Raw genomic sequence first — 27,272 nt, forward strand, 5'->3', positions numbered from 1 at the left:
CCTACCGTCCCCACAGGTGTCCTGATGAAAATGGTACCTCACACGTGTGGGTGCACCTATCTGGGAGTCAAGGGGAAAGCCTAAAACACAGGTAACCCCAAGTCTGTTTCGACACCTGAATTTGACACTTTCTCCAGACAAGCACAACATACAGATATGGGACTCGGGTGTCCAAGCCACCAAGGAAAACAGGGAACCCTATGCATTTCCGAAAAGAGGACACTGTGGGAATCCGCAGAGGTATGATTGCGCAAATCGGCCCAGAATTTATTACCCAGACACCCCCACAAAGTCTGAAATGTTGGGGAAAAAACGCATTCTCTGCACATTTCAATCGGCGCACCCATCGAAACACGCCGCCAACAACACATGGCCTACCGTCCCGCGTTCCCACAGGTGTCCCGTTGAAAACGGTACCTCACACGTGTGGGTGCACCTACCTGGGTGCCAAGGGGAAAGCCTAGAACACAGGTAACCCCAAGTCTGTTTCGACACCTGAAATTCTGAAATTGACACTTTCTCCAGACAAGCACAACATACAGATATGGGCCTCGGGTGTCCAAGCCACCAAGGAAAACAGTGAACCCCATGCATTTCCAGAAAGAGGAGACCCGTGGGAATCCGCAGAGGTATAATGTGTGCAAATCGGCCCAGAATGTATTACCCAGACACCCCCGCAAAGTCCAAAATGTGGGGAAAAAACGCATTTTCCGCACATTTCACTCGGCGCACCCATCGAAACATGCCGCTAACAACACATGGCTTACCGTTCCGCGTTCCCACAGGTGTCCCGATGAAAACGGTACCACACATGTGTGGGTGCACCTACCTGGGCGCCGAGGGGAAAGCCTAAAACACAGGTAACCCCAAGTCTGTTTCGACACCTGAATTTGACACTTTCTCCAGACAAGCACAACATACAGATATGGGCCTCGGGTGTCCAAGCCACCAAGGAAAACAGGGAACCCTATGCATTTCCGAAAAGAGGACACTGTGGGAATCCGCAGAGGTATGATTGCGCAAATCGGCCCAGAATTTATTACCCAGACACCCCCACAAAGTCTGAAATGTTGGGGAAAAAACGCATTCTCTGCACATTTCAATCGGCGCACCCATCGAAACACGCCACCAACAACACATGGCCTACCGTCCCGCGTTCCCACAGGTGTCCCGTTGAAAACGGTACCTCACACGTGTGGGTGCACCTACCTGGGTGCCAAGGGGAAAGCCTAGAACACAGGTAACCCCAAGTCTGTTTCGACACCTGAAATTCTGAAATTGACACTTTCTCCAGACAAGCACAACATACAGATATGGGCCTCGGGTGTCCAAGCCACCAAGGAAAACAGTGAACCCCATGCATTTCCAGAAAGAGGAGACCCGTGGGAATCCGCAGAGGTATAATGTGTGCAAATCGGCCCAGAATGTATTACCCAGACACCCCCGCAAAGTCCAAAATGTGGGGAAAAAACGCATTTTCCGCACATTTCACTCGGCGCACCCATCGAAACATGCCGCTAACAACACATGGCTTACCGTTCCGCGTTCCCACAGGTGTCCCGATGAAAACGGTACCACACATGTGTGGGTGCACCTACCTGGGCGCCGAGGGGAAAGCCTAAAACACAGGTAACCCCAAGTCTGTTTCGACACCTGAATTTGACACTTTCTCCAGACAAGCACAACATACAGATATGGGCCTCGGGTGTCCAAGCCATCAAGCAAAACAGGGAACCCCATGCATTTCTGAAAAGAGGCCACCCCTGGGAATCCGCAGAGGTATGATTTGCGTAAATCGGCGCAGAATTTATTACCCAGACACCCCCACAAAGTCCGAAATGTAGGGGAATAAAACGCATTTTCCACACATTTGACTCGGCGCACCCATCGAAACACGCCGCCAACAACACATGGCCTACCGTCCCGCGTTCCCACAGGTGTCCCGATGAAAACGGCACCTCACATGTGTGGGTGCACCTACCGGGGGCGCAAAAGGAAAAGGGTAACCCACTGGTAACCCCAAGCCTTTCACCATTGACCATTTTGTTCATGTGGGCAACCTACAGATTTGGGCCTAAGGTATCGAAGCCAGCAAGGAAAACAGGGAACCCCATGCATTTCCCAAAAGAGGACACCCGTGGGAATCCACAGAGGTCTGCCTTCCGTAAATTGCCTGAGTTTTTATTAGCCACAATCCCCGACAAAGTGTGATATTTGTTGGGGAAAAAAACAATGTTCACTTTGTCTGGGGTTCTGGGTAATAAATTCTGGGCTGCTCCGCGCTAGTCAGACCTCTGTGCATTCACAGTTTTTTTATTTTTTTATTTTGCCCCCTTCCCTGGGGGCAGATGATCAGCCATGTGCCCCCAGGGTTGTACACATATGTGTCCCCATGCTTTGGGGGCTGGGGGGGCGAGGGCTGCTTACTGTAAGGAGCCCCCACATCCCCCCCGCATTTAAAGACATCCCTGGTGTCTAGTGGCCATTGCTGCCCGCGCATCGAACACCCTGCGCCCAATCCGCGGGCAGCAATGCTGTCACACAGGGTGTCCTTGAAAAGGGGAGAATATCCCCTTTCCAAGGACACCCTTTCCGAAAAAATCTCTGGAGGCTAGGGCCCCCAAATCCCCTCCCCCTTCCCATCACTTTTTTTACCCTTGATTTTTTTTGCCCCCTTCCCTGGGGGCAGATGATCAGCCATCTGCCCCCAGGGGGGCCCTAACCTGCAGGCCCCATCCTTTGAGGGGCCTGCACACTTCTTCCTGGTGGCTCTCCCCCCACCCCCAAATGGATGGGGGCCACCTCATGTACTCCTGCCTGGGGGCAGAAATCTGCCCCCAGGGAGGGCTACAAGGGGTGGCCCCCCTTTCGACTTGGTGTGGGAGGGAGAGGGCCACCACCCTTTCAGGGGTGGGTATAAAGATACCGGTGGGGGGTGTCTGTATTTCTGCTCTCTATCTGGTAGAGGAGAGGCACAGAGGACCCCAGCCAAGATTCTCTATGCAGTAGCTATGGTCGAGCAATCAAGGCCTAGCTTCTCAGGAGGTGATGCAGGCTGGTTCTTAAGTACAGTGTAGTCCCCGAACCCCCACAAAGGAATGTCCACACACTGTATTACTGAAAACACAGTCTTTGTATAATTAATATTCAAAGGTATGTACACTATCACAATAACGCACTTTGTACTTGGAAATCAACAATGGTAAATATATACAAGTCTAAAGTGGTACCACCAATATTATCAGATCTCATTAAAGTGCATCAACTATACTGTTAGAATGTCACACAGATCAATAATAAGGAAACCAGCAATAGAGATAGGAAGGAAAGCAAGACGGTTGACACAATTGGCAGAATACTGGCCCCGTTACCTAGACACAGTTCTGTGTGGAGATCCCCCCACCTGGGTAACCTGTAAAATAAAGATATAGCACAAGCCCAGTCCATATATTGCTCAATAGTCTTGTTCTCTCCTATAATGTTTTAGCCCCCCAATGTACCTGGTGGAGTAGACTTCTTCGACGACGCGTCGAGGGATCCTTCTTGAGTGACTCCCTTTAAAGCAGGAGCCACGGATCGTCGAGAAGTGTCGAAGAAGGTGAACTTGGCGTCGACGGCGTCGAGAAGTTCGAGGGTGCCGAGACCACGGCGTCGATGCAGGCGGTGCTCGTCAGCGACGTCCTGCGAGGATGAGGTGTGCGGGGCACCTCGGCGATTCATTGTTCAGGACCGCAAAGAGTTTCAGAAGAACTGTGGCCCAACAAGGGCGTCAAGTCGTCGAAGTCTTTGTGGCCTTCAGGTGGCGGGAAACCCATCAGCGGATTCTTCTCGGCGCGTCGGCGGCCTTGACTTTCTCCGGCAGGACAAAGCGGTCGACGTTGCGGACAAGGGAGTCCTTCGATTCAAATGTTCTTAGGCAAAGGAGCGGGCGGCTCCAGTCGTCGGCGGCATGGCGTCAAGCGGTCCCCTCTTCTGGGGCAACACGACTTTGACGGGCCTCCAGCGGTTACACAAACCTGCGAACCCTGGTTGACGGCAATGGACTTCGACAGCGGCGAAGTCCTGGTGCTTCACTTCGTTCTCTTCAGCGGTCGCGTCTCGGGTCAGCAGCCTTTCGAGGGTCTGACTTCCAGGGAGCTTCGGCGAAGGTTACCGGTGCTCGATGGTCCCTCGGAGCACGGGAAGAGGGCGCCTTACCAGGTCCTCTCTCGGATCAGTCTTCGACGAATTCGGCAGCTTTCAGATCAGGTCAAAGCAAATGCAACAGCAAGTCTTCTTCTTCCAGCTGGGCGTCGAGGATCAGCAGTTCCAGGTCTTCAAGTGTAGACACAGCTTCTGAACAATTTCCAGTGGTGAGAGGTCCCCAGATATACTATCCTGTATCTCATCCACACTGCTGGGTCACTCTCAGCAGCCAATCATACAGAAGGGCATTCATGCAGTCAGTCAGCCAATCAGGCACACAGTGCATTCAGGCCATCCTCCTCCCTCTCAGACACTCACAACAAGGAATGTGGATCGGGACAAGTACCCAGCCATTCAATACTACACACTGCATTCAGGCCAGTTTCGGGCAGGGCTGTCTCAGTCTTTGTCTCTCATATCAGAAACCAGACAGTCACAACAGGAAGTACATATTGGTCACACACTCCATTCACCCAGGTCCCACCCACAGCGTGTACCCACAACATACAGTCACTGGGAAGGCTCCAGCCAGTCTGGACTGGACTTCACAACAACACCATATATGGAACTTCCACCCAACAGCCAGTCAAGGGGAAGGGACAGAGTCAGGGCTTCCCAGGACTTTGGGAAAACACGGTAACAGGCAATAGAAAGCAAGAGGCTACAGGGGCCATCTTGTTTTCTATCAGGAATCAACTGATTCCAATGGCAGGTACTGGGTACCCCAAAATGGAGGATACTCAGAGCACCTGTCAAATTCAGCATGTAGCTGCCACCAGCCCATACCCTGCTCTGCGGGCCACCCACAGGTGCCCAAAAACATACACTAGGGGCACAGGGTTGTACCCCCCACCCATGGGTGCCGTAAGGGTATCCCATGGGTCTGTTCACCAAACCAAAAGAGAGAGCTGCACCGCCAGGAGTCCCACATGAACTCCTGCGTGGAAAACACGACAGAACACACGATAAAAAGGCAGTAAAGGACAAGGATACAGAGGCCCTGTCCCTCCGATGCATTTCCAGCATCACAGTGGGCAAAAAAAATCCTGTGTCCCCCCACCCCACCCCCGTTCCATTTCATTTTTTTTATGCCCCCTCCCCTGGGGGCAGATGGTCTCCTGTCTGCCCCCAGGGGTCTTTATATCTGTGCTTACTGTAAGCAGCCCCCACCTCCCCCCGCATTCAAAGACATCCCTGGTGTCTAGTGGGCATTGCTGCCCGCGCATCGAGCGCTCTGCGCCCGATCCGCGGGCAGCAATGCTGTCACAAAGGCTATCGTTGGAAAGGGGAGGATTTCCCCTTTCTAACGATACCCACCTCGATCTCCGGCTTGAAATACAGCCGGAGATCGAGGGGGAGAAAGGTGAAGACTCACCTTATATTTTCACTGCAGCAGCGCGAAATGGCTGCTGCAGTGAAAATTACGCCGACGTGAAACTGAAGGTAATCCAGCCCCCTGGCAGTGAGGGGGGACCTCCCCCTCACATAGCCCGGCAGTTGGATTACAGTTTTGAGCGATCCCTACTTTGCAGAGATCGCTCAAAACAAGGTGCCAAAACCGACGAGCAGGCTCGTCGGTGGCAACCTGGAGCAGTTTCCACTGACGAGCCGGCTCGGCGGTGGCACTTAAGGGGTTAAAAGGTTGAATTGCATAAAACCACACGGCTTGTCATATTATTGTGTGCGCTGTCAGCACTGTATGTGGCGATAGACCCTAGCCCCAAGGCTTTCATTTTACACAGAGAATGCCCCCGCTGCTGTAAACTTCATAAACCAGCTCGACATTTAAAAAAGTTTTATTATCTAAATGCCAACGTGTCAAAGACCCTCTCCAGTAAAACAACATAAAATGCGGATTACAAAATGACCTTAAGCCGACGGGCAGATTCCAGAGATAGTTTTTCCATTTCCAGGCACACTTTAAATGAAATATATAAAAATGCAGGCTGACAGTTAATCCTGCCTGCAGCTAAAGAATACACACCTTTTGTTTTAAAAGCTCTGTTTGCACAGTTGAATAAAAATACACAGGGCTACATTCTAGAGCATATGGTTACGCTCACCTGGTCTCTGCGGAGATGTTGGAGCGCGACTGCAGCCCTCCCGGGGGTGAGGTCGCTCGGGTCCGACTTCGCCCTCTGCGCTTATGTGGTGACTGGTGGTAATAGGTGATGCTGCTCGGGTCTGCTCCTGTTGATTAGTTTTGGCGAGCACTCCGTCCTGCTGCTTCTGGCAAGGGCGCTTGTATGATCTGGACCGAGTTCCTTCACTGGTCCCTTGCATGCGGTAGTCCAGTTCTGCTGCGACTAAGCCACTATACTTTAAGTAAGTGTTCCTGTTTGCCTTTGTCTTCCCCCGTCTGTTTTTGTTGTATTGTAAAGTTTGTTGTCTTGTATTGCTGTCCATTCCACTTTTGATGTTTGCTCTTTTGCTTTCTTCCCTTGCAGGTGATGTTGCCGGCCCGGCAGAAGCTGTGGAGCTTGAGGCGACAGCTGGAGGAAATGAAGAACGAAGCTGCAGCGGTACAGTAGCTGGTAAGTTGTTAACTAGGGGGCGCTTGGAGTTCAAATGCAGCGCAGCCCTAGGACGGATGTTCTAACTTTGTCTTTCTTCTTCTTCACAGGGTCCGAGTTCGTAGATGCGGAGTGCAGTGCTGCGGCGTCAGGATCAAGATCACTGGATGCCAGGAGATGAGTCTGCAGATGAAGCGATGAAGCACCGGTTTCCTGGAGGTTAGTATGCAGGAGAATGCCTGGTTTCAAAGGTAAGTAAACTGGTCCAAGCGGCGGTGAGCATCACGCTGCACGCGAGTGTACAGTAACGCGAAGCACCGGCCTTAATGATGGAGCATCTTATATAGCTGAGCTTCTGAAGCCACGCCCACCAGGTTCAGCCTGCCTGCCACACCTGATGAGTCAGCACATGAAGACCAGGCCTAGGGAGCCACACCCGATGAGTCAGCAAATGAGGATGTTCTCTGGAATAAAGGCTTTCAGCTCCTGGAATGTTCTTGTAAAATAAAAGCACTCCTGCACTGAAATAAAGTGTTCCTGCTCACATCTCTATATGAGCCTGGTGCCAAAGGCGCCAGGACTGAGTCCAGCCAAGGCCCCTGTGTTTATAGGTCCCAAATGGACATAAGTGAGGCAAGTGACCCATTGCCCCCATCACTAGATGATGTGGTTTTTGTGTTCTGGGGCCTGTGGCCATAACAGCACTCCCCCTCAAGGCCCCTCTCATGGGTGTTTTCCCCCCTGGCCCTGGTTTAGTAGGGTTATTGCGGTGGAACTGCCTGATTAATCGTGGAGCGTGGACATGCTCACTGGGTTCCCAGGTCCGATCTTGGGGTTCATAACCTTTCCAGTCTATAAGGTAGTATAACTTGGACCGGACCATCTTAGAGTCTAGGATCCTTTTAACTTTGTATTCTGGTTCTCCTTCAACTATTTCGGGATCCGGTGAGTATCGATCCATGTACCTGGTCTCAATGGTTTTAGGAGGGAGACATGAAACACAGGGTGGATCTGCATGTGGGCCGGTAATTCTAATTTCATGGCTGCAGGGTTGATCACAGCCTTGATAGTTTAGGGTCCCAGATATCTGGGACGGAATGCCAGTGGTCCTTTCAGGGGGATGTTTTTGGATGCTAACCAAACCTTGTCTCCGACTTGGTAGTTGGGAGCTTCCCTTCGGTGTCGATCTGCAAACTACTTCTGTTTCTCTTTGGCTCTGGCATGATGCTCTGCTGCTTCCTTAAAAACCTGGGAGATGGTTTTGTGTAAGGTCGTTACAGCGGCATTTCTAATGATTCGAGTTGGTCAAAAACGGATATCCGTGGATGTCGACCGTACACTATGAAGAATGGGCTTTGTCCCGTACTGGTGTGAATGAAGTTATTATATGCGTATTCTGCTAACCAAAGTATGGCCTTCCAGGTATCCTCGGTTTGTTGCAGCATACACATTATGTATTACTCGAGGGTCTGGTTAGTCCATTTGGTCCGGCCGTCGGTTTGGGGGTGATGGCTTGTAGATAACCAGAGGTCGATTTTGGAAATTTTACAACACCTTTTCCAGAATGCAGAGACAAACTGAGTCCCTCGGTATCATATCAATATTGATGGGAACCCGTGTAGCCGGACAATCTCTTTAAAAAACACAGTAGCCAGAGTAGAAGCAGTTGGGAGACCTTACAGGGGAATAAAGTGGGCCATTTTGGAAAACAGATCTACGACGACTATGATGGTATTGTATCCGTTACAGGAGGGAACGTCTGTAAAAAAATCCATTGATAGCGTATGCCCAGGTCCTGGGGGTACTTCTAAAGGACGTAGCAGACCTGCAGGACTTTGTTTTGGGACTTGTGTTGTGCACAGGTGCCACAGGTTGCGATTAACTGGACAATGTCCTTTCCCCAAGGGGCCACCAGTAATTTTTCTTTATTTTAGCTTGGGTTTTGGCTATTCCCGGATGCCCTTCTACTAATGAATCGTGATAGTTTGCGATGATTTGATTCTGTAATTTCTTATCCGGGATGTACAATCGTCCTTGGTAGTATGGTAGGTTGTTCACGATCGTATACCGGTCTCCCTTCCCTAGCCATTCCTGTGGCGCTGGTGGACTCATCTGTAACGCTAACCTGACTCCCATGGAGGCGCTGGCCTGGTTCGCGCTGCTGTGACCTCTTCTAAGGTGATGCGCAGGGTTCGGAAGACGGACTGGACCGGGCCCCCAAATCTGGCTTGTCTGGCTCGCAGAAGTATCCTTCTGTAGGCGAAAATAGGGGATTAACTGTCTGCGGGGTAATGCAATCAGCCTCCCACTTTCCCCTCTCACCCTCCTCGAAACCCTTCTGTGATTCCTCGTAGCGTCTCACCTTAGGGTCTGGAAGGACGAGCTCTCCATCCTGCTTCTGATGCAGGGGCGCGTTGGTATCCAGTTACTTCACTGGATTTTCGGATTGGTGAGAACCAAACTTGCTTGGCTTCCAGGTAAGTTTTTTGATAAGAGATTGCCCTTGTGTCCATGCATTAATGTACTAATGCTAGTGTCTTTTTCCCCATAGGGGCCGGGGTACAGAATGCCGGGGAACAGGCACCGACCCGAGATGAGAGGTGAAATCCTTGTAGAAATCAGGTAAGACTTTAATGAGCGTTTTTTAGTCATGTCTTTTCATTCGCTCATTAACGCTGATGTCTTTTTTTCCCCTTAGGGGCCGGGGTCCGGAAATGCCAGGATGCGGCGCGGACCCGAAATGAAGAGGTAATGAATCAACAGGTAAGTCTTAACATGGAGATTTAGCTTTCCTTATTCCCTTCTCTCTCTCACCTTTTGTTCTGGTCTTTTTCTCCCTAGGCGCTGGGGCGTGACTGCGAAAACGGATGATCGCTGCGGAACATGGAGGCGCCCTGTAAAGGTGAGTGGAATGCAGCGCTGCAGCAATCGACGCGATGAGCTTTTAAATAAAAGTCTTCCTTTTCAGGATTGTCTGCGAGATGTCTCCGGGATGCGGATTTAGCAGGTAAGGACTTTTCCTTCTTCTGTTCTCTTCTTCTCTTCCTTTGCAGGTGATCCAGGATACTGGCAGGCGTGGCAGAAGTCAGGATGCAGGAGCAGACACGGTGAGCGTCCAGCTGCTAGATGCAGAACAACGCGAAGCACGTGTGGCTGTTCGGGTGGGGTTTAAATAGCCTTGGAAGAAGTTCCAGGTATGTATCCTTCCTCCAATCAGGTATGTATCCTTCCCCGACCACGCCCGGATGGTAAATTAGTCCCACAGGTAAAGTAGTTCCTTTCAGGCCTCAAGGAGGCCGGGATCCTGCAGCATGGTCTGCATCAGGTAACTGCACCCAAGCACTTCCATAATGAGCCTGGTGCCTATGGCGCCAGGACTGATGTCTTTTATGAGCCTGGCGCCATAGGCGCCAGGACACTGTCCAAAGGGCCCCTATATGGGGTTGCTGGGTCCTTCCTTGGGGACTGGATGTCCGCTTTCGGGGACGCAGGGCTTGAACCGGCTCCCCGGGAGCGGGCATCATGACAGCACTCCCCCCAAGGCCCCTCCTAAGGTTGTTCCCTCCGGGGGTTTTGGTTTGTCTGGGAAGAGTCGATGGAATTTCCTGACTAATCGAGGTGCATGCACATGGTCGCTGGGTTCCCACAACCTCTCCTGAGGTCCGTACCCCTTCCAATCAATTAGGTGGAACAGTTTTGACCTAAACATTTTTGAGTCTAAAATGTTCTTCACTTCGAATTCGGGCTCCCCATCTATTAGAATAGGTTCTGGAGGTTTGAGTAGTCGGGTTCCGGGTACCACTGGTTTCAGAAGTGACACATGAAAAACAGGGTGAATTTGCATACTAGCTGGTAAATCAAGTTTAACAGCCACTGGGTTAATTATTGCCGTAATAGAATAAGGTCCCAGATATTTTGGGTTAAAAGTTCGAGGCCCTTTGAGTGGTAAATGTCTGGTAGCTAACCACACTTGATCCCCAATCTGATACGGAGGTGCTTCACTCCGATGTAGATCAGCATTCTCCTTGTATTTTCTCTTGGCTTGTTGTAAATGCGTAGTTGCCTCTTTGAAGGCTTGGGTAATTGTAGAATGCAGATGTTCTACTGCAGGCATTCCGAGGTTCTGAGGTGAGTCAAGGTTTGAGGTTCGAGGGTGAGGCCCAAATAAAGTATAAAAAGGACTGTGGCCAGTTCCAGAGTGTACCGAATTATTATATGCGTATTCGGCTATCCAAAGAATGTCTTTCCAGTTGCTTTCAGATTGCTGTAACATACACCGTAAGTATTGCTCAAGGGTCTGATTTGTCCTCTCGGTCTGAGGGTGGTGACTGGTCGATAATCTTACGGCGATCTGCGCCATTTGACAACATTTGCGCCAGAAGTGGGAAATGAATTGGCTTCCCCGGTCAGAGATTAGTATAGATGGGAATCCATGTAGCCGAACAATATTTTCGAGGAATTCTTTGGCTAGGACAGAAGCTGAAGGTAAACCTTTCAAAGGAATAAAGTGGGCCATTTTGGAAAACAAATCCACAATTACCAGAATAGTATTGTACCCCGAACAAGGAGGCAGGTCCGTAATAAAATCCATTGATAGGGTGTGCCAGGGTGCTGGCGGTATGTCTAGAGGTTGAAGGAGACCGGCTGGTCTTTTCTTTTGACTTTTATTTTGGGCGCAAACACCACAGGACATCACAAAAGATTTAACATCTTTTCGCCAAGAGGGCCACCAAAATTGTCGTTTCACCTTTTCCTCTGTCTTGGCAATACCGGGGTGTCCCTCTATTAATGCATCATGATAACCGGAAATAACTAGTTCGTGCAATTCCTTATGTGGCAGGAATAAGCGTCCTTGGAAATAAGGTAAACCATTATCTATGGTAAAGTCTGATCCCTTTTGTATCCAATCCTGTAAGGTTGTAGGGTCCAGGAGTTGTTTCACTCTGGCTTGAATGTCTTCAAGCGTCTGTAACGAAGTCATGCCTAGAATCCTCTGTTCGGGAATTATTGGTACTGGTTCTGAGTTTGTATCAGATTCTCCCATTCCAATTCGGGATAAGGCGTCTGCTTTGCCATTCTTGCAGCCAGGTCGATAGGTAATCACGAAATCAAATTCAGCGAAAAACAAAGCCCATCGGAGCTGCCGTGATGACTGAGCCTTGGCGGTTTTCAAATACTGTAAATTCCGGTGATCAGTGATGACTGTGATGGTATGTTGAGCGCCAAGCAGATAATGCCACCAGGCTTTAAAAGCGGACTTAATGGCTAACAGTTCTTTGTCCGTGATTGCATAATTAACCTCGGGTGCGAGAATTTTCTGGACCAAAATGCTACGGGATGCAGTTGGTTGGTTTCGGGATCTCTTTGGGACAGGACAGCTCCCATGGCTAGGCTGGATGCGTCAGTTTCGACGACATAAGGGAGATCTGGACGCGGGTGTTTCAATATAGGTGCGCAGGTAAACTTAGCTTTTAAATCCTGAAAGGCCTGCTCGGCTTCTTCAGACCATTCAAAACGTTTATTTTTCTTCAAGAGTGCAGTAATGGGTTGTACCACACGTGAAAATTCCGGGATAAACCTGCGATAGAAATTGGCAAAGCCGAGCATGCTTTGAACCCCTTTTACAGAGCTAGGTGATGGCCATTTGAGGAAGGCATCCACTTTTCTTGAGTCCATTCGGACTCCTTTGGGTGTCAGGATGAAACCTAGAAACTCGACTTCTGTGGTATGGAAAACACATTTCTCCAATTTAGCCAATAGTTTGTGTTGGCGCAGTTTTTCAAGTACTGCCCTGACGTGTTTTCTGTGATCAGATTCCGAAGAGGAGTACACCAGAATGTCATCGATATATACGACAACACAAACATCGATGAGTTCCCGAAGGACATCATTCATGAAGTATTGGAAGGCAGCCGGCGCGTTACATAATCCGAAAGGCATCACCTGGTACTCGAATAATCCGTATTTAGTACGGAAGGCAGTTTTCCATTCGTCGCCTTCTTTAACTCGTACCAGATGATAAGCGCCCCGGAGATCTAACTTGGTGTATATGCAAGCGTCCTTCACCTGGTCAAGGAGTTCAGGGATCAGAGGCAGAGGATAACGGTTTTTAACCGTTATCTGGTTCAATGCGCGGTAATCGATACAAGTTCTAAGGTCGCCTTCTTTTTTGGGCACGAAGAACAAAGCCGAGGATGCCGGGGACTTTGACGGGCGAATAAAACCATTAGCTAGGTATTGATCCAAATATTGTCTCAAATGCAGATTCTCAGGTTCGTTAAGGGCATAAATCCTGCTACAAGGGGGTTGTGCACCAGGCACCAGATCGATTTGGCAATCGTACGATCTGTGAGGAGGTAACGTGTTGGCCTGTTCCTTTTGGAAGACGTCCTGAAAGTCTTGGTATTCCGGAGGTAGTTGCATGGAGGCAGAGGTTACAGATGCTAGATTAATCTTCAGGTTTTCTGGGTAGCAGGTTTGTGTACAATCCGGGAAGGTTATTCTCTTAGCTCGCCAATCAATTCGAGGATTATGTGTCTCTAACCAAGGGATTCCAAGAATAACCTGAAATTGTGGAGCCTTGATTACATCAAACACAACACCCTCCCGATGGCCGTCGGGACCAATAAGAGTCACCTCAGTAGTGGGATGTGTTACCGGTCCAGAGGCAATTTCAGTTCCATCGACTGTGGTGATGACATCTTTGCTGGTTTTAGGACGGAGAGAGAGGTTAATCCTAGAGACCAATTCACGATCCACATAGTTTCCAATAGCCCCACTATCGATGTATGCCTTTATTGCATGCAACCGCTTAGGCTGTTCTGGATCTACGAGAACCATTGGCACAATGAAATGCGAGGTCTGAGAGTTAGTTTTCAAGGTCGGCAAGCGGACCCCTACACTTGTCGGGCGGAGTCGTTTCCCGAAACAGAGTCTTCATGGTTTTTATCAGCGGCTCCTCCCGCCTTTCGGGGCGGTTTTGCCGGGCAATCTCGTAGAAAGTGTCCAGAATTCCCACAATAAAGACATAATTTTAACTGCCGCCTCCTTTCACGTTCCTTTGGAGTTAAGGGTCCTTTAACCCCTCCAATTTGCATAGGCTCAGAGACATCAACTCCCTTGGGATTAGCATGGGTCTTGACCAACACCCGGGTCTCAAACCTGGACCGATCTGCTTTTCTGTTTTGAAGTCTGTGATCCAATTGGACCACTAAATCTATATACTCTGTGCATTCTTGGGGCGGATTTACAACTTGGGCCAAGACATCTTTAAGTTCTCCGCGTAGGCCTCGATAAAACAACGTGACTCTTTTATCCTCTGGCCATCCCGTTTCCACAATTAGTCTATTAAAGGTTGCAATATAGGATAGGAGGTCCTGATTGCCCTGTCGCAGGGATAGAAGTTCGTCATCCAGAGCCTGCCCCTGAGAGTGTCGAGCAAATAACCTTTCCATGCTTGCTTGAAACCTTTGAAAATCACGGAGAATCGGGTCATCTTGAGTAACCAGTGGAACTAACCAATCGGCAGCGCAGCCGCTGAGATATGACAATACAAAGGCTACCTTGGTCTGATCATTAGGGAAGGCCCCAGGTCTGCATAGGAAGTGCAAACGACACTGATTCATGAATACGGCGAATCGTTTGGGGTCCCCAGCAAAGCGTTTAGGTGGGGCCAGCGGCATGTTTCCAGGTAGATTAATCTGCACAGGGTTACTGGAAACCACAGGAGCGGGGTTCCCTCCGGAACCGGGTAGAGGAGTTTGCCCAGCTTGACCTTGCAAAAGCTGTCTGGCCAGGTCATCAGTTCTTTCCTTTGATATTATTAATTCCCACCTGAGGGCATTAGTCTCTTGACGAGCGGCATGTACTTCGGCCCGTAATTCCCCCAGTAATTGGGACAACTGATCAGTCTCAGAACTTTCCATAGCGCCAGGGTGGGAATTTGTAGGAAGGCTTCGCGTTCTGTAACGCTCACCTGACTCCCACCGAGGCGCTGGCCTGGTTCGCGCTGCTGTGACCTCTTCTAAGGTGATGCGCAGGGTTCGGAAGACGGACTGGACCGGGCCCCCAAATCTGGCTTGTCTGGCTCGCAGAAGTATCCTTCTGTAGGCGAAAATAGGGGATTAACTGTCTGCGGGGTAATGCAATCAGCCTCCCACTTTCCCCTCTCACCCTCCTCGAAACCCTTCTGTGATTCCTCGTAGCGTCTCACCTTAGGGTCTGGAAGGACGAGCTCTCCATCCTGCTTCTGATGCAGGGGCGCGTTGGTATCCAGTTACTTCACTGGATTTTCGGATTGGTGAGAACCAAACTTGCTTGGCTTCCAGGTAAGTTTTTTGATAAGAGATTCCCCTTGTGTCCATGCATTAATGTACTAATGCTAGTGTCTTTTTCCCCATAGGGGCCGGGGTACAGAATGCCGGGGAACAGGCACCGACCCGAGATGAGAGGTGAAATCCTTGTAGAAATCAGGTAAGACTTTAATGAGCGTTTTTTAGTAATGTCTTTTCATTCGCTCATTAACGCTGATGTCTTTTTTTCCCCTTAGGGGCTGGGGTCCGGAAATGCCAGGATGCGGCGCGGACCCGAAATGAAGAGGGAATGAATCAACAGGTAAGTCTTAACATGGAGATTTAGCTTTCCTTATTCCCTTCTCTCTCTCACCTTTTGTTCTGGTCTTTTTCTCCCTAGGCGCTGGGGCGTGACTGCGAATCCGGATGATCGCTGCTGAACATGGAGGCGCCCTGTAAAGGTGAGTGGAATGCGGCGCTGCAGCGATCGACGCGATGATCTTTTAAATAAAAGTCTTCCTTTTCAGGATTGTCGGCAAGATGTCTCCGGGATGCGGATTTAGCAGGTAAGGACTTTTCCTTCTTCTGTTCTCTTCTTCTCTTCCTTTGCAGGTGATCCAGGATGCTGGCAGGCGTGGCAGAAGTCAGGATGCAGGAGCAGACACGGTGAGCGTCCAGCTGCTAGATGCAGAACAACGCGAAGCACGTGTGGCTGTTCGGGTGGGGTTTAAATAGCCTTGGAAGAAGTTCCAGGTATGTATCCTTCCTCCAATCAGGTATGTATCCTTCCCCGACCACGCCCGGATGGTAAATTAGTCCCACAGGTAAAGTAGTTCCTTTCAGGCCTCAAGGAGGCCGGGATCCTGCAGCATGGTCTGCATCAGGTAAGTGCACCCAAGCACTTCCATAAGGAGCCTGGCGCCTATGGCACCAGGACTGATGTCTTTTATGAGCCTGGCACCATAGGCGCCATGACACTGTCCAAAGGGCCCCTATATGGGGTTGCTGGGTCCTTCCTTGGGGACTGGATGTCTGCTTTCGGGGACGCAGGGCTTGAACCGGCTCCCCGGGAGCGGGCATCATGACAGCACTCCCCCCCAAGGCCCCTCCCAAGGTTGTTCCCTCCAGGGGTTTTGGTTTGTCTGGGAAGAGTCGGTGGAATTTCCTGACTAATCGAGGTGCATGCACATGGTCGCTGGGTTCCCACGACCTCTCCTGAGGTCCGTACCCCTTCCAATCAATTACGTAGAACAGTTTTGACCTAAACATTTTTGAGTCTAAAATGTTCTTCACTTCGAATTCGGGCTCCCCATCTATTAGAATAGGTTCTGGAGGTTTGAGTAGTCGGGTTCCGGGTACCACTGGTTTCAGAAGTGACACATGAAAAACAGGGTGAATTTGCATACTAGCTGGTAAATCAAGTTTAACAGCCAATGGGTTAATTATTGCCGTAATAGAATAAGGTCCCAGATATTTTGGGTTAAAGGTTCGAGGCCCTTTGAGTGGTAAATGTCTGGTAGCTAACCACACTTGATCCCCAATCTGATACGGAGGTGTCATGCACCAGCCCTGGAGAATTGCTAGTCGTTGGAGATACTACTAAGATGGCGGCCTGTTCCATTCTATCGGTCTAGTTTATTCCAACATGGCCGACATCTTCTATAACTAGCGGCCCGTAGCAACGCTCTGCGCGTTGTATCGTTTCCGTTACGTGCCCAGCAAGTCGCTCTCAGCGTCTAGCTTTTTCAACAGTGCCTTGCGTTCAAAGTCTTTACTTTACCTACCTTTCCGTTCCCTACACAGGAGGTTATTTCAGGTTTTCAGGTAAGGTGATAAGGGTCTTATCTTCTGTCCTTTCTTGCACAACGCACTCTACCCCGCGTTTTCCATGTAAGTATTTTTCCTGACTTTTTCTCTCAGCCGGCGCCTCAGCGTTTGTATCTTCGCTGTTAGCGTTCTCGACTGACCGTACTTTCCTTTCTTTTTCCTCACCCATTTCTTTCCTCCCTCCTTTCTTCCGTTCGTAACGCCTCTTCGGTGTTCCGACGGGCCGAGACCTCCCTCCTATCACAACTCAGCCGATACTACAGTTGAGCAAGGTGTGGACATTTACACTACGTGTCCGGAGCTCTGCGACTACCGGAATCAAGATCTCCATGTAATTACCGGACATCAGTATTCCACGGACACCTGAATACTGATCGGGGTTTTTTGCCAGGAGGCTTTTTCCCCATTCTTTAGGGCGTGCTCCTCGGGTATTCCCTTGGTCTGTTATCAGCCAGATCACGGAGGCTACCGAGGGAGCGCGTCCTTACCTTCGACAAAAGAAAAAGGAGAAGAAACCCACCGAAGGAGAAAGGGAAAAGAAGAAGAAGGCTGTAGTAAGGACGGAAGAAGTACCGGAGATGAAAGGTGAGGAGGAGTTGGGGAAGGCTGAGACGATACGTGACAGGAGGTGCTTCACTCCGATGTAGATCAGCATTCTCCTTGTATTTTCTCTTGGCTTGTTGTAAATGTGTAGTTGCCTCTTTGAAGGCTTGGGTAATTGTAGAATGCAGATGTTCTACTGCAGGCATTCCGAGGTTCTGAGGTGAGTCAAGGTTTGAGGTTCGAGGGTGATGCCCAAACAAAGTATAAAAAGGACTGTGGCCAGTTCCAGAGTGTACCGAATTATTATATGCGTATTCGGCTATCCAAAGAATGTCTTTCCAGTTGCTTTCAGATTGCTGTAACATACACCGTAAGTATTGCTCAAGGGTCTGATTTGTCCTCTCGGTCTGACCATCGGTCTGAGGGTGGTGACTGGTCGATAATCTTACGGCGATCTGCGCCATTTGACAACATTAGCGCCAGAAGTGGGAAATGAATTGGCTTCCCCGGTCAGAGATTAGTATAGATGGGAATCCATGTAGCCGAACAATATTTTCGAGGAATTCTTTGGCTAGGACAGAAGCTGAAGGTAAACCTTTCAAAGGAATAAAGTGGGCCATTTTGGAAAACAAATCACCAATTACTAGAATAGTATTGTACCCCGAACAAGGAGGCAGGTCCGTAATAAAATCCATTGATAGGGTGTGCCAGGGTGCTGGCGGTATGTCTAGAGGTTGAAGGAGACTGGCTGGTCTTTTCTTTTGACTTTTATTTTGGGCGCAAACACCACAGGACATCACAAAAGATTTAACATCTTTTCACCAAGAGGGCCACAAAATTGTCGTTTCACCTTTTCCTCTGTCTTGGCAATACCGGGGTGTCCCTCTATTAATGCATCATGATAACCGGAAATAACTAGTTTGTGTAATTCCTTATGTGGCAGGAATAAGCGTCCTTGGAAATAAGGTAAACCATTATCTATGGTAAAGTCTGATCCCTTTTGTATCCAATCCTGTAAGGTTGTAGGGTCCAGGAGTTGTTTCACTCTGGCTTGAATGTCTTCAAGCGTCTGTAACGAAGTCATGCCTAGAATCCTCTGTTCGGGAATTATTGGTACTGGTTCTGAGTTTGTATCAGATTCTCCCATTCCAATTCGGGATAAGGCGTCTGCTTTGCCATTCTTGCAGCCAGGTCGATAGGTAATCACGAAATCAAATTCAGCGAAAAACAAAGCCCATCGGAGCTGCCGTGATGACTGAGCCTTGGCGGTTTTCAAATACTGTAAATTCCGGTGATCAGTGATGACTGTGATGGTATGTCGAGCGCCAAGCAGATAATGCCGCCAGGCTTTAAAAGCGGACTTAATGGCTAACAGTTCTTTGTCTGTGATTGCATAATTAACCTCGGGTGCCGAGAATTTTCTGGACCAAAATGCTACGGGATGCAGTTGGTTGGTTTCGGGATCTCTTTGGGACAGGACAGCTCCCATGGCTAGGCTGGATGCGTCAGTTCCGACGACATAAGGGAGATCTGAACGCGGGTGTTTCAATATAGGTGCGGAGGTAAACTTAGCTTTTAAATCGTGAAAGGCCTGCTCGGCTTCTTCAGACCATTCAAAACGTTTATTTTTCCTCAAGAGTGCAGTAATGGGTTGTACCACGCGTGAAAATTCCGGGATAAACCTGCAATAGAAATTGGCAAAGCCAAGCATGTTTTGAACCCCTTTTACAGAGCTAGGTGATGGCCATTTGAGGATGGCATCCACTTTTCTTGAGTCCATTCGGACTCCTTTGGGTGTCAGGATGAAACCTAGAAACTCGACTTCTGTGGTATGGAAAACACATTTCTCCAATTTAGCAAATAGTTTGTATTGGCGCAGTTTTTCAAGTACTGCCCTGACGTGTTTTCTGTGATCAGATTCCGAAGAGGAGTACACCAGAATGTCATCGATATATACGACAACACAAACATCGATGAGTTCCCGAAGGACATCATTCATGAAGTATTGGAAGGCAGCCGGCGCGTTACACAATCCGAAAGGCATCACCTGGTACTCGAATAATCTGTATTTAGTACGGAAGGCAGTTTTCCATTCGTCGCCTTCTTTAACTCGTACCAGATGATAAGCCTCCCGGAGATCTAACTTTGTGTATATGCAAGCGTCCTTCACCTGGTCAAGGAGTTCAGGGATCAGAGGCAGAGGATAACGGTTTTTAACCGTTATCTGGTTCAATGCGCGGTAATCGATACAAGTTCTAAGGTCGCCTTCTTTTTTGGGCACGAAGAACAAAGCCGAGGATGCCGGGGACTTTGACGGGCGAATAAAACCATTAGCTAGGTATTGATCCAAATATTGTCTCAAATGCAGATTCTCAGGTTCGGTAAGGGCATAAATACTGCTACAAGGGGGTTGTGCACCGGGCACCAGATCGATTTGGCAATCGTACGATCTGTGAGGAGGTAACGTGTTGGCCTGTTCCTTTTGGAAGACGTCCTGAAAGTCTTGGTATTCCGGAGGTAGTTGCATGGAGGCAGAGGTTACAGATGCTAGATTAATCTTCAGGTGTTCTGGGTAGCAGGTTTGTGTACAATCCGGGAAGGTTATTCTCTTAGCTCGCCAATCAATTCGAGGATTATGTGTCTCTAACCAAGGGATTCCAAGAATAGCCTGAAATTGTGGAGCCTTGATTACATCGAACACAACACCCTCCCGATGGCCGTCGGGACCAATAAGAGTCACCTCAGTAGTGGGATGTGTTACCGGTCCAGAGGCAATTTCAGTTCCATCGACTGTGGTGATGACATCTTTGCTGGTTTTAGGACGGAGAGGGAGATTAATCCTGGAGACCAATTCACGATCCACATAGTTTCCAATAGCCCCACTATCGATGTATGCCTTTATTGCATGCAACCGCTTAGGCTGTTCTGGATCTACGAGAACCATTGGCACAATGAAATGCGAGGTCTGAGAGTTAGTTTTCAAGCTCGGCAAGCGGACCCCTACCCTTGCCGGGCGGAGTCGTTTCCCGAAACAGAGTCTTCATGGTTTTTATCAGCGGTTCCTACGCCTTTCGGGGCGGTTTTGCCGTGCAATCTCGTAGAAAGTGTCCAGAATTCCCACAATAAAGACATAATTTTAACTGCCGCCTCCTTTCACATTCCTTTTGAGTTAAGGGTCCTTTAACCCCTCCAATTTGCATAGGCTCAGAGACATCAACTCCCTTGGGATTAGCATGGGTCTTGACCAACACCCAGGTCTCAAACCTGGACCGATCTGCTTTTCTGTTTTGAAGTCTGTGATCCAATTGGACCACTAAGTCTATATACTCTGTGCATTCTTGGGGCGGATTTACAACTTGGGCCAAGACATCTTTAAGTTCTCCGCGTAGGCCTCGATAAAACAACGTCACTCTTTTATCCTCTGGCCATCCCGTTTCCACAATTAGTCTATTAAAGGTTGCAATATAGGATAGGAGGTCCTGATTGCCCTGTCACAGGGATAGAAGTTCGTCATCTAGAGCCTGCCCCTGAGAGTGTCGAGCAAATAACCTTTCCATGCTTGCTTGAAACCTTTGAAAATCACGGAGAATCTTGTCATCTTGAGTAACCAGTGGAACTAACCAATCGGCAGCGCAGCCGCTGAGATATGACAATACAAAGGCTACCTTGGTCTGATCATTAGGGAAGGCCCCAGGTCTGCATAGGAAGTGCAAACGACACTGATTCATGAATACGGCGAATCGTTTGGGGTCCCCAGCAAAACGTTCGGGTGGGGCCAGCGGCATCTTTCCAGGTAGATTAATCTGCACAGGTTTACTGGAAACCACAGGAGCGGGGTTCCCTCCGGAACCGGGTAGAGGAGTTTGCCCAGCTTGACCTTGTAAAAGCTGTATGGCCAGGTCATCAGTTCTTTCCTTTGATATTATTAATTCCCTCCTGAGGGCATTAGTCTCTTGACGAGCGGTATGTACTTCGGCCCGTAATTCCCCCAGTAATTGGGCCAACTGATCAGTCTCAGAACTTTCCATAGCGCCTGGGTGGGAATTTGTAGGAAGGCTTTGCGTTCTGTAACGCTCACCTGACTCCCACCAAGGCGCTGGCCTGGTTCGCGCTGCTGTGACCTCTTCTAAGGTGATGCGCAGGGTTCGGAAGACGGACTGGACCGGGCACCCAAATCTGGCTTGTCTGGCTCGCAGGAGTATCCTTCTGTAGGAGAAAATAGGATATTAACTGTCTGCGGGGTAATGCAATCAGCCTCCCACTTTCCCCTCTCACCCTCCTCGAAACCCTTCTGTGATTCCTCGTAGCGTCTCACCTTAGGGTCTAGAAGGACGAGCTCTCCATCCTGCTTCTGATGCAGGGGCGCGTTGGTATCCAGGTACTTCACTGGATTTTCGGATTGGTGAGAACCAAACTTGCTTGGCTTCCAGGTAAGTTTTTTGATAAGAGATTCCCCTTGTGTCCATGCATTAATGTACCAATGCTAGTGTCTTTTTCCCCATAGGGGCCGGGGTACAGAATGCCGGGGAACAGGCACCAACCCGAGATGAGAGGTGAAATCCTTGTAGAAATCAGGTAAGACTTTAATGAGCGTTTTTTAGTAATGTCTTTTCATTCGCTCATTAACGCTGATGTCTTTTTTTCCCCTTAGGGGCCGGGGTCCGGAAATGCCAGGATGCGGCGCGGACCCGAAATGAAGAGGGAATAAATCAACAGGTAAGTCTTGACATGGAGATTTAGCTTTCCTTATTCCCTTCTCTCTCTCACCTTTTGTTCTGGTCTTTTTCTCCCTAGGCGCTGGGGCGTGACTGCGAATCCGGATGATCGCTGCTGAACATGGAGGCGCCCTGTAAAGGTGAGTGGAATGCGGCGCTGCAGCGATCGACGCGATGATCTTTTAAATAAAAGTCTTCCTTTTCAGGATTGTCGGCGAGATGTCTCCGGGAATGCAGATTTGGCAGGTAAGGACTTTTCCTTCTTCTGTTCTCTTCTTCTCTTCCTTTGCAGGTGATCCAGGATGCTGGCAGGCGTGGCAGAAGTCAGGATGCAGGAGCAGACACAGTGAGCGTCCAGCTGCTAGATGCAGTACAACGCGAAGCACGTGTGGCTGTTCGGGTGGGGTTTAAATAGCCTTGGAAGAAGTTCCAGGTATGTATCCTTCCTCCAATCAGTAGTTCCTTTCAGGCCTCAAGGAGGCCGGGATCCTGCAGCATGGTCTGCATCAGGTAAGTGCACCCAAGCACTTCCATAATGAGCCTGGCGCCTATGGCGCCAGGACTGATGTCTTTTATGAGCCCGGCGCCATAGGCGCCAGGACACTGTCCAAAGGGCCCCTATATGGGGTTGCTGGGTCCTTCCTTGGGGACTGGATGTCCGCTTTCGGGGACGCAGGGCTTGAACCGGCTCCCCGGGAGCGGGCATCATGACATCATCAAGTGTTGCAGGTCAGATTTTAAGTTGTCTAGAGTGGTGGTTGCGGCAATCATGCCTTGGATTCGTCCTTCAGGCATGATGGCCACGCGGTCTGGTGTAGTGAATGCCTCTTCTCCCTCACTCATGCGAGACAGGGCGTCCGCTTTTCCATTGCATACTCCGGGTCTATAGGTGATGAAGTCGTATTCCGCAAAGAAGAGAGCCCAGCGGAATTGGCGTGATGATTGCGCTTTAGCGGTCTTCAGATATTGTAGATTGCGATGATCCGTGACGACTATGACTGTATGTCTAGCTCCAAGAAGATAATGGGCCTCATTACAAATCGCCCGGTATGGAAACAACGGTGGCGGTAAACCCGCCGCCACCGTTGTTTCCATGCCGGGCGATCACAACTCCTGCAGGCGGGAGGTGATGTTCCCGCCAGGTCTGACCTGGCGGGTTTAACACCGCCCGCCTGCAGGCGGACGAGCAAACACCGGCAGCGTTACGAGATGCTGCCGGTGTTTCCATGATTCCCATTCCCATCGAGTCCCATAGGACTCGATGGGAATGGGGATTAACACCATTCCGCCTCCGTGATTCCCGGAAAACCAGGGTTGTAATGCCCCGGTAATTCCGGGAATCACGGAGGCGGAATGGTAATACGAGTCCGGCGGTAACCAGGTGGTTTTACCGCCGCGGTTACCGCCGGACTCGTAATGAGGCCCAATGTCTCCAGGCTTTGAACACTGCCTTAATTGCTAGGAGTTCTTTATCAGTGATTGCATAATTCAATTCAGGGGCTGGAAACTTGCGAGACCAGAATGCAACGGGATGCAACTGACCTGTTTCGGGGTCTCGTCGTGACAGGACTGCTCCCATTGCTATGTTGGAAGCATCAGTTTCGACCACGTATGGTAGTTCTGGTCGAGGATGCTGTAGAATTGGTGCTGTGGTAAATGCTTGTTTTAGATCCTGGAAGGCTTTCTCTGCCTCTGCGGACCAATTACATTGTTTATTTTTCCATAGTTTAGAGGTGATTGGGTGGACGATCTGGGAGAACCTGGGAATGAACAGGCGATAAAAGTTGGCAAACCCGAGTACACTCTGTAGTCCCTTTATGGATGTCGGTGAGGGCCAGTTAAGGATAGCGTCTACCTTGCGCGTGTCCATGCGTATGCCCATGGTGTGAGAATAAAGCCGAGGAATTCTACCTCTCTCACATGAAAGAAGCATTTCTCCAATTTGGCATATAGCCGGTGTTGCCGCAGTTTCTCCAAAACTGCCCGGACATGGTTGATGTGGTCCTCCTTGGTGGTCGAATAGATAAGAATGTCATCAATATAGACAAGAGCGCAGACGTCCAACAGTTTGCGGAGCACGTCATTCATGAAAAATTGGAACGCCGCCGGGGCATTACTTAGTCCAAAGGGCATAACCTGATATTCATAAAGGCCATATTTCGTGCGAAAGGCCGTCTTCCACTCCTTTCATTTTTTCACTCTTACTAGATGGAAAGCCCCTCGTAAGTCTAGTTTTTTATATATCTGAGCGTTTTTGACTTGGTCCAAGAGCTCGGGGATAAGCAGTAACGGATACCGTTTTTTTTACTGTGATCTTGTTAAGTGATATGTAGTCAATGCAAGTTCTCAGGTATCCCCCCCTTTTAGGCACAAAAAAGAGGGGCGAGGATGCAGGGGACTTGGACGGACGAATGAAGCCATTTCCCAGATACTGATCGAGGTAGGTTTTTAGATGCTGGTTTTCCTGTTCTGTTAGGGCGTAAATCCGGCTGCAGGTACCAGATCAATTTGGCAGTCATACGGTCTGTGCAGAGGTAGGGTGTTCGCTTGCTCTTTTTGAAAGACATCTTGGTAATCCAGGTATTCAGGTGGTAGTGAACTGGTGAGGCCCAGTATGGTTTCTTTCTTCGACGAACCTGGGTTGGTAAGACCTTTTAATGAGAATCCCTTGCTATAACAGGTGTCCGCAGTCTTGGGGGAAAGGTCAGAACTTGTTTACGCCAGTCAATCCTGGGATTGTGGGTCTCCAGCCAGGGCATTCCCAATATCATCTGGAACTGAGGAGCGCCAACGAGATTGAAGGTGATGTCCTCTTGGTGACCGTTCTGACACAGAAGCGTGACCTTCTCTGTGTAATGCGTCACTGGGCCGGATGACAGCTGAGATCCATCAACTGCTGTGACGTTTTCCGAAACCTGCTTCTGTCAGAGAGGAAGGCCTTTCCGGGTAGCCAGATCTTGGTCCAAAAGCACCACTGTCAATGTATGCCTCCAAGGCATGTATTATTGACGGTTGCTTGTGGTTTACCAGGGCCACAGAGATGACTAGATGTGAGGTCTGTATAGGTTCATTGTCACCGCTCGACAAGTGGACCCCTACGCTTGCCAGTCGCTGGAGTTTCTCAAGTCCTGTTCTTCCTTGTCCGTTGCTCCAACTGGTTCCTGGGTAGTTTCACTGGGCATTCTCGGAGATAGTGACCTGCCTTACCACAGTAAAAACAAAGCTGCTGCTGTCTCCTTTTCTCCCTTTCTGCCACGGTGAGTTGGCTCCGCAAGCCTCCAATTTGCATTGGCTCAGACTGATCATGTGATTTGGTTTGATTCTCACAGGGTCGCACGTAGACCGACCGCCCCTCGTCCTCTGCCCGATCCATCTTCCGATCCTGCAATCTGTGATCGAGCTGCGCTGTCAGGTCGATGTATTCAGCACATCTTTCCGGCGGATTTACTACTTGGGTTAATACTTCCTTAAGTTCCCCTTGCAAACCTCTGTAAAAGAGCGTAGTTCTTTTCTCCTCTGGCCAGTTAGTTTGGGCTATCAGACGATTGAAGGAAGCGATAAATGTTAGTAAGTCTTGACTACCCTGCCGTAGTGATAACAGTTCATTATCCAGAGCCCGCCCTTGACTATGCCGTGGAAATAGTTTCTCCATTTCACGCTGGAAACCTCCGAAGTCTCGAAGCAAAAGATCATCCTGGTTTACCAAGGGTATTGACCAGTCCGCTGCACTACCTCCCAAATATGAGAGTACAAATGCCACTCTCGCTTGATCGTTGGGGAATGCCCCAGGTCTGCACAAGAAATGTAGGTGACATTGATTCATAAAGATGGCATACTTATTCGGATCACCTGTGAAGCGTTCTGGTGGGGCCAGGGGAACCCCTCATGGAAGAACCACCTGTACTGGCGTGTGCTGTGGAGTCGCGGCAGGAAGGGCATACCCCGGCAGTGGGACCTGGCCTGCCTTTGCCTGGAGCATTTGCCTTGCTAGTTCATCTGTCCGCTCACGGTTCACAATTAGATTCCCACCTAAGGGCATTGGTTTCCTGTCTTGAGGCATGAACTTCAGCCCGTAACTCTCCCAGTAATCGGGCCACCTGGTCCCTTTCAGAAGTTTCCATAACGCTCAGGCAGAGATTCGAAGAGGCTTTGCGTTCTGTTATGCTCACCTGGTCTCTGCGGAGGCATTGGGGCACGGTTGCAGCCCTCCCGGGGGTGAGGTCACTCGGGTCCGACTTTGTCCTCTGCGCTTATGTGGTGACAAGCGGTAATAGGTGCTGCTGCTCGGGACTGCTCCTGTTGATTAGTTTTGGCGAGCACTCCGTCCTGCTTCTTTTGGCAGGAGCGCTTGTATGATCTGGACTGAGTTCCTTCACTGGTCCCTTGCATGCGGTAGTCCAGTCCAGCTGCGACTAAGCCACTATACTTCAGGTAAGTGTTCCTGTTTGCCTTTGTCTTTCCTCGTCTGTTTTTGTTGTATTGTAAAGTTTGTTGTCTTGTATTGCTGTCCGTTCCACTTTTGATGTTCGCTCTTTTGCTTTCTTCCCTTGCAGGTGATGTTGCCGGCCCGGCAGAAGCTGCGGAGCTCGAGCCGGCAGCCGGAGGGAATGAAGAACGAAGCTGCAGCGGTACAGTAACTGGTAAGTAGTTAACTAGGGGGCGCGCAGGGTTCAAATGTGGCGCGGCCTTAGGACGGATGCTCTAACCTTGTCTTTCTTCTTCTTCACAGGGTCTAAGTTCGTGGATGCGGAGTGCGGTGCTGAGGCATCGGGATCAAGATCACTGGATGTCAGGAGATGAGTCTGCAGATGAAGCATTGAAGCAGCGGTTTCCTGGAGGTGAGTATGCAGGAGAATGCCTGGTTTCAAAGGTAAGTAAACTGGTCCAAGCGGCGGTGAGCGTCACGTTGCGCGCGAGTGCACAGTAACGCGAAGCACCGGCCTTAAGGATGGAGCAGCTTATATAGCTGAGCTTCTGAAGCCACGTCCACCAGGTACAGCCTTCCTGCAACACCCTGCCACACCCAATGAGTCAGCACATGAAGACCAGGCCTATGGAGCCACACCCGATGAGTCAGCAAATGAGGATGTTCTCTGGAATAAAGGCTTTCAGCTCCTGGAAAGTTCTTGTAAAATAAAAGCACTCCTGCACTGAAATAAAGTGTTCCTGCTCACATCTCTATATGAGCCTGGTGCCAA

This window comes from Ambystoma mexicanum, chromosome 6p (genome assembly GCF_040938575.1).
Source record: "Ambystoma mexicanum isolate Mex_15411 chromosome 6p, UKY_AmexF1_1, whole genome shotgun sequence".
Classification (NCBI taxonomy): Eukaryota; Metazoa; Chordata; class Amphibia; order Caudata; family Ambystomatidae; genus Ambystoma; species Ambystoma mexicanum.